This window comes from Denticeps clupeoides, unplaced genomic scaffold (genome assembly GCF_900700375.1).
Source record: "Denticeps clupeoides unplaced genomic scaffold, fDenClu1.1, whole genome shotgun sequence".
Lineage (NCBI taxonomy): Eukaryota > Metazoa > Chordata > Actinopteri > Clupeiformes > Denticipitidae > Denticeps > Denticeps clupeoides.
Window position 1 is genome coordinate 189,152 of NW_021629971.1, and position 8,001 is coordinate 197,152.

General features: G+C 42.0%; 1 long non-coding RNA gene across 1 annotated transcript; it reads left to right on the forward strand.

Annotated features, from left to right (window-relative positions):
- The first annotated feature begins 652 nt into the window (after nucleotides 1-652).
- LOC114778578 (uncharacterized) lies at nucleotides 653-6,360 on the forward strand. Its single transcript, XR_003746404.1, has 3 exons — nucleotides 653-796; nucleotides 5,981-6,069; nucleotides 6,325-6,360. It is a non-coding gene; the product is annotated as an uncharacterized LOC114778578 (long non-coding RNA).
- Nucleotides 6,361-8,001: the final 1,641 nt, after the last annotated feature.

An 8,001-nucleotide genomic window follows, 5' to 3' on the forward strand; every position in this document is an offset into this window, starting at 1 on the left:
GCGCAGCCGCGTTAGCAATTAACGTCAAATCTTTTAAAGCTGAACTTCTGTCCGTGCTGCGAGTGGATTTGGTCGATGCCTTAAAAACCGAGGTCCGGGCGGTGTTGGAGAGTGAGCTGGCTTCTATTAAATCGGACATAAGAGCGGTCCAGTCCGAGCTGAAGGAATACAGGGAGACTGTTACTACGGAGCTGTCCGGACTCAGCGTTAAAGTGAACAACGTGGAAGAAAGCCTCTCGACATGCACTGACGATATTACACATCTGCAGAAAGAAGTAGGTCGCCTTACAACACTGACTGAAATGTTGCAGAATAAGTGCGATGACGCGGAGGAACAACGTCAGAATAATAGGAGTTCCTGAGGCTCAGATCTGCTCCACAACTTTCGTCTCGTCACTACTTCAGCAGGCTTTTGAGTTGAAAGAAGCGCCACTGCTGGACAGGGCGCACCGATCTTTTCTTCCGGGGCCCAGGCAGGGGAATCCCCCCCACGTCATCGTGGCCCGCTTCCACTACTACCAGGACTGTGAAAATATCCTGCGTCTTGCCAAAGAGAAGCATCGAATAAAGATAAACGACATGTCCATCTCGGTCTTCCCAGACTTCACGGCTAAAGTAGCTGAGGCTCGGGCTGCATTTAATGACATCAGAAGGCAGCTCCGCGGGATGGAGGGGGTGAAGTTCGGCATCCTGTATCCTGCTCGACTCAGAATCACCCATCTGAATACAGAGAAAACTTTTTCCTCTCCAGAGGAGGCCCGAGCCTTCATCTCTCGACGCTTTGAGGGACATCCAGGTGGTGAATGACTTTTCTTTTCGCCTGTTTTGAATAAGTAATTCAGCTGATCCTGTAAGGTATTTATCTTGTACATATAGGAAGTACAGTATTCCCTATTTAGGTATTTTCTATAAAACTGGTCTGATTCATGATTGACAAAATTCTGGTTAAAATATCACAGTTTCAGTACATGTTCAATTTCAGTTGATTTATTGGTGTGCTCAGTTATTACTGCTTACTGACTGTTTATTGTTATTGATGACGTTACCATAATTGCCATAATTTTTTTTTATTTTGCTGTTACTGCTCGGCGGTGCTTATTAGAGCGTGCTAGTTCACCCTGAGCACTGTTGTGCTATGTTTATTGCTCACTAGGAGTGTTGATGCGGTCCCCTGCTTTATGAGAGGCCAGCATAGGTTTTGGGGTTTGAAGTTTGCTCAGAATTCCTTTATTTTTTTTAGCATTATTTTTTTATTTATTTACTTTCTTTTTCTCCCTCCCCTTCTCCTTCTCAGTGTGTGGGACTGCTTAGGCTATCTACGATATGGCTGGTCTTAACAGGTCAGGGCAAAACTGCGTTTTGTAAGATTGAATATTAAAGGGTGGCACCACCCTATAAAACGTTGCAGGATTTTTTCCCCATCTGAAAGCCCTGGCCCCTGAGATTATATTTCTACAGGAGACTCATCTTCGAGTTAATGAACACTCAAAATTAAAGAGAGGCTGGGTAGATCACATCTTCCACTCTGAATTTGGGGACAGATCAAGAAGCGCAGCGATATTGATAAGAAAGGGGGTTCCGTTTGTAAATGAGTCTGTAATATCAGATACCAAAGGCAGGTTTGTCATAGTTATAGGGAAGCTGTGTGGACTTAATGTAGTTTTAGCAAATGTCTACGGCCCCAACTGGGATGACCCACAGTTCTTTTGCACCTTTTTTGCTAAGCTCCCACACCTAGACACATATCACTTAATTCTGGGGGGTGACTTCAACCTGGTCCTGCAGCCAAATCTAGACAGATCGAACCTCACACTGTCCAGGATTGTGTCCAAGTCTGCATCAGCTGTTTTGTCATTTATGGAATCCTACAAATTGTTTGACCCCTGGAGGTATACTAACCCCACCTCCCAGCAATATTCATTTTTCTCACCTGTTCATCATTCATACTCAAGAATAGACATTTTTTTGATTGATAGTAGGTTTCTCTCTTGCGTCACAAATAGTCAATACCACCCTATCGTGATCTCGGATCACTCCCCTGTGCAACTCGATATGTGCTTTTCTAGCAACATCGCAACTCGTCAAATGTGGCGCCTCGACCCATTATTGCTTTCTCATAAATCATTTCGAGACCATATTTCGAAGCAAATTGACCTTTTTCTTGATGTTAACCTCACGCCTGGTATGTCCTTAGGGAGGCTCTTAGAGCATTTCTTAGGGGACAAATAATTTCATATACAGCCCATGTGAGGAAAATGCATAATCGCCAGCTAGTAGACCTGTCCAAAAAAATTCTGGAAATAGACAAAAAATGTGCTGGTTCCTCTAATCCAGAGTTGTACAAGGACAGGCTGCTTTTGCAAGCAGAATTTAACAATCTTTCTATTGCTGAGACTGAAAGGCTGCTTTTGAAGACTAGATGCACATATTATGAACATAGTGATAAAGTCGGCAGGTTATTATCTCATCAGCTTAAGCAAATTCAGGCTAGCCACACGATATCTGAGATCCATACGACGCATGGCATTGTATCAAACCAGTCAACAGCCATAAATGAACAATTCAAGGAATATTATACAAAACTATACACTTCTCAGGTCCATGTCAGTCCATCTGAAATACATACATTTCTTGATCAGTTAGAAATTCCTAAGATTACCTGTGAAGACCGGTCACGTTTAGACCTTGGAATATCTTGCAAAGATATAACACAAGCTATAAATTCCATGCAAACTGGTAAATCTCCTGGCCCAGATGGATTCCCAATTGAGTTTTATAAAGTTTTTTTCAGCCAAGCTGACCCCTCTTTTAAACAAACTTTTCGAGGAAATTCTCTCCCAAAAGAAACTGCCCTGTACAATGACCCAGGCTATCATAGTGGTTTTACTAAAAAAAGATAAGGACCCACGTAAATGTGGTGCATACCGGCCAATAAATCTCCTTCCATGCGATTATAAAATTCTTTCAAAGGTCCTGTCCTGCCGCCTGGATTCAGTGATACCTAAAATAATTGACTTGGACCAAACAGGTTTTATACCAGGCAGGCAATCATTCTTTAATTTGCGCCGTTTGTTCAATATATTATATTGTTCACACTCTTCTGTCCAGCCTGAAATCGTTATCTCTTTAGATGCCGAAAAGGCGTTTGACCGGGTTGAGTGGGACTATTTATTCGAGGTCTTGGAAAGATTTGGTTTTGGTCCGACATTTATATCTTGGGTTAAAATAATGTATAATTCACCACTGGCCTCTGTATGAACTAACTCTGTAATATCAGATTATTTCCCTTTGCATCGTGGTACAAGACAGGGTTGCTGTCTGTCACCTTTCCTTTTTGACTTAGCTATAGAGCCTTTGGCGATTGCCCTTAGGAAAGAGGAGAGGATTACAAGTGTAACCAGGTTCAACAAAACTCATAAGGTGTCACTCTATGCAGATGACCTTCTAATATATTTGTCTAACCCTTTAGAATCTATACCAGTCCTCATGGAACTATTACAATCATATAGTTTAATTTCAGGCTATAAACTGAATTTTTCTAAAAGCACCATTTTGCAGGTTAATCAGCTAGCACTCTCACTGGATCTTAGTTCTTCTCCATTTAAGCAGGCTGTGGAATTTACTTATCTGGCAATTAATGTCCCCCATAAGGACCTTTATGCGCGAAATTTTAAAACTCTACTTGAGCGTACAAAAAACGATTTCTCATAATGGTCTTCATTGCCCATTTCTTTGGCTGGAAGAGTGAATACTATTAAGATGGTAGTCCTACCACGCTTTCTGTATTTATTCCAAATGATTGTCCTACCCAGGTCTATCTTCAAGGAGTTAGGTTCTTTGATTTCTTCATTTCTGTGGAATAAATCTGTCCCGCGGATGAGGAATATTTTCCTTGAAATGCCTAAAGCAGCAGGTGGTATGGGTTTGCCAAACTTCATGTATTACTATTGGGCAGCAAACATAAGTAAATTAATATACTGGATCTTTGCGTGGTATGATAATCCTGGCCCTGCTTGGGCAGACATGGAATTGCGAGGTGATTCAGGGCTTTGTCCTATTTCCTTAATGAGCGCTCCTATATCTATGCAGAGGTTTTCACGCCTCCTTAATCCTGTAGTAAAACACTCACTTAAGATTTGGCTCCAGTTTAGGAAACATTTTCGTATAAAGCAACTAAGCTTATTTTCTCCCCTTTTGAATAACCATCTTTTCTTACCGTCCCAAACGGATGCAGCATTTCAAACCTGGCACAACAATGGTTTGATCTTTATCAAAGACCTTTTCGCTGAAGGAACGTTTATGACATTCAAATTATTGCAAAAAAGTTACAATATTCCCAAATCTCATTTCTATAGATTCCTACAGATTAGAAGTTTTGTGAGCAAACACTTTAGATCTTTAAATTCACCATCTAAAAATGCTGCAGATGAAATTCTAAGTATAAGTATAAGTGAAGTGATTGTCACATGTGATACACAGCTGCACAGCACACGATGCACACAGTGAAATTTGTCCTCTGCATTTAACCCATCACCCTGAGTGAGCAGTGGGCAGCCATGACAGGCGCCCGGGGAGCAGTGTGTGGGGACGGTGCTTTGCTCAGTGGCACCTCAGTGGCACCTTGGCGGATGGGGATTCGAACCGGCAACCTTCTGATTACGGGGCCGCTTCCTTAACCGCTAGGCCACCACTGCTCTGGACCCCTTTATGAGAGGCAATATATCAAAATTATATACTCTGATCCAGAACATTTATTCACCCTCATGGGAGAAAACTAAAGTGGCATGGGAACAGGATCTTAACATTGTAGTTACGGGTGAGAGCTGGTAACAGCGCCTAGAAGCTACTCATACCTCCTCGGTCTGTATAAGACAATGTTTGATCCAGTTTAAAGTACTACATCGCCTACACTACTCATTAGATAAACTAGCAAAAATGTTTCCTAATACCAGCTCGGAGTGCCTACGATGTCACCAAGGGCCAGCTACTTTAGGCCACATGTTCTGGAACTGCCAGTCATTGTCCAACTTCTGGGAAAATATTTGCATAGTCTTGTCATCTTTATGTAATAGAACGATTGAACCTACACCATACATTTCTATTTTTGGGGTCCCTCCTCCAGATATAATTCTTACGAAATCTCAAGCCAAGGTGGTAGCTTTCGCCTCATTAATGGCCAGAAGACTTATTCTTCTGTTGTGGAAATCAGACAAGCCCCCCTCTTTCAATAGTTGGATTAAGGAAAGGCTCTCCATGTTGCAGTTGGAAAAACTGCGATGCAATCAAGCTAATCGTCAGGAAAAGCTCAAGGAGATATGGTCACCATTTATTGATTATGTTAAATCATCCAGTTTAAGTCCAGCATAGACATTATTTCTTAACACTGAGAGGAGACAGCTTCCCTTCCCTTCCCCCTTTTTTCTTATTTTTTTTTTTTTTTCTGTTTTGTTTTGTTTTTTTGTTTTGTTTATTATTATTATTTATTTATTTCCCTTCTTGCTGTTTGATGGGTGGGTCTGAGGGCGGGGTTGGATATTGGTCAACAGCTGTTATTTGATTGTTGTTGAAAATTTGAAAATCACAAATAAAGCATTAAAAAAAAAAAAAACACTAGGATAATTTTTGAGACTCATCTAAAGACAGGTAATTTAATCAGAATGTTCAAAAGAGAAAATGAATAAAAAGTGATACATCATGCAATGTGAAGTGAGCATGTGAATGTCCTGTAAGTGTGAACACTAGATCAACAGAACATGATCTAGCATGCACTTAACCTGGAACAACGAACAAGTTCCAGCATTTATCAGACGGCCTTATCCAGAGTGCTTTACAGTCAGTAGTGACAGGGACAGTCCCTCTGGAGCAGCTCAGGGTTAAGTATTGTTAATATTCCGTATTGACTTTGAGATTGACTAATTCATCACTAACTCACTTTTCTACTTTCTCTATCCTTCACCATCCACTCCACTGTGGAGGACAGAGGATGAAGGTGGACGCTGTAATATAGCTGGACCTAGATGTGACATAGTCACCGAATTCCACACGTCACATGCCACAAAATATATGCCGGTTTGTGATTTACTTCTTTACCTGCTATAACTGATCTATGTGACGATTTTAGGCCAAATGTGTTAAGTCCTTTGTGCACTAGGCCAGTAATATTTTCATCTGCTGGTTTTCACTACTTTAATTTAAATACAATTATGTTCATTTTTTTTTTTCATCATCTAACCTTTGGTTTTCCACATGGTGAAAGATAACACACATTTAAAGATTCAAACATTTTATTTTTTCTTATTTAGATGTCATTTCTTCCACAAACAGGCAAGCAGTAAAGCATCGGGTCTAGACGATGTCTCCTCTTCCTCCTTCAAAACCTGTGCTGACCAGCTGGCTCCAGGTTTCACTCACTGACTGTGAGTACCGGGGCTCCTCAGGGACGTGTCTTCTTCCCACAATGCTGCTGGGGGTGTCTGTGTAGTTCAATAGCAGCGTAAAAGAATTTCACAGATACAGGAGATGGTATGAATATTTGTTGAAGGTAAATCACGCTAGATTAGGGAATAGCCTCATGTAATGCATATAAGCAGTAAGTGATTAAACATGTATTCAACATTTAGACACTAGATAAGCAGCCATTCTGAAAACAGACTCCACAGGGAGTTGAACCCCGCCCTGATCCTGAAGGTCAGGTGTGCCACCACCGGAGCCTTTTTTTTGGCTTTAATTTTTTGCTACTACTGTTATTAAACTGTTTAAGGAACTACAGGTTAAATTAGTGCCAATTTATGTCCAATTCATCTCCAATTGGCCTAGTTGTTTTGTGGGGGAAACCGGAGAACCCGGAGAAAACCCACGCTGACGCGGGGAGATACATGCAAATGTGTAAATCTCCACACAGAAGGGACCGAAACTCAGATCTCCTTGCTGTGAGACAAGGTGCTAACCACAATGTCACCGTGCCGCCCGTCACTAAATACTTACCTTCATACTTACCTTCATGCTTACCTGTACTAGTGATCACTATTGGTGCTGCTAGTGCTACTAATAGTGGTACTAGTAAGGTGGAGGGAGGAGGCACATCTCAAAATCCATGTCCCAGATGACAGGAATGTTGTTCAGCTCCTCCAAAAAATCATCCAGACTGGCTTCTTGTTGGGGTCCCTGTGGACTGTGTGCTGCTGGGTCGCTGGTCATCATTTCCTCCTCCGTCTGGTCCTGAACAATCCAGTGGTCCTCGTTGCTCTCAAACTCCATGGATGATGTGCTGGTGGAAGGCTTGTAAGCGCTGGTGATACTGGGCAGAGGTGTGGCAGGACCATCCTGTACCTGCGGCCTGCTCCATGGAGGCAGGAAGCCTATCTCCACAGCCAGGTCCCAGATTCCAGGAACAAAGCTCAGCTTGTCCATCACATCTACCGGAAAAACAACCTCCTGAGTGTCTTCCTGCTGGGGTGGCTGTGGAGTAGCCTGCAGCTGCTGCATACAGGGAATGCTCCACAGCAGAGCTGGAGGGGAGTTAGTGTTGCTCACACATGCCCACGGTATACCTGAGAAGTGCAGTGACATGAATACATTGAGATATTTGGTGATAATTTACTGACTTTGATAACTTACAATGGACCATATATGTTTACTGCATACACAAATACAGGATTTACAGTGAGCTGCACCTGTGGGTTTTTTTTCTTATTGATCTTGAGTTATGAATTATGAGGAAAGCAGTATAATACTGAAGAGAAAACACAGTATTATGTGTAGTTTCTTAATGTCTTACCAGTGTGAAGAATGTGAGTTGGTATTTTTGGCAGGATCCTGCGAGGTGGCCTTCTGGTGACTGGTGGCTCCTTGGTCTTTTTCCGAGGGCGGCCCATCCTTCACCTGGAAAAATCTCTCTCTGTGTTCTAAAAAAGAAAACTGTGCAGGTAATAAATTATGCTAACCTAAGTTATACTAAGCTAAGTTTTGCTACGCTAAATTATGCTAAGCTAATCTGTCAAC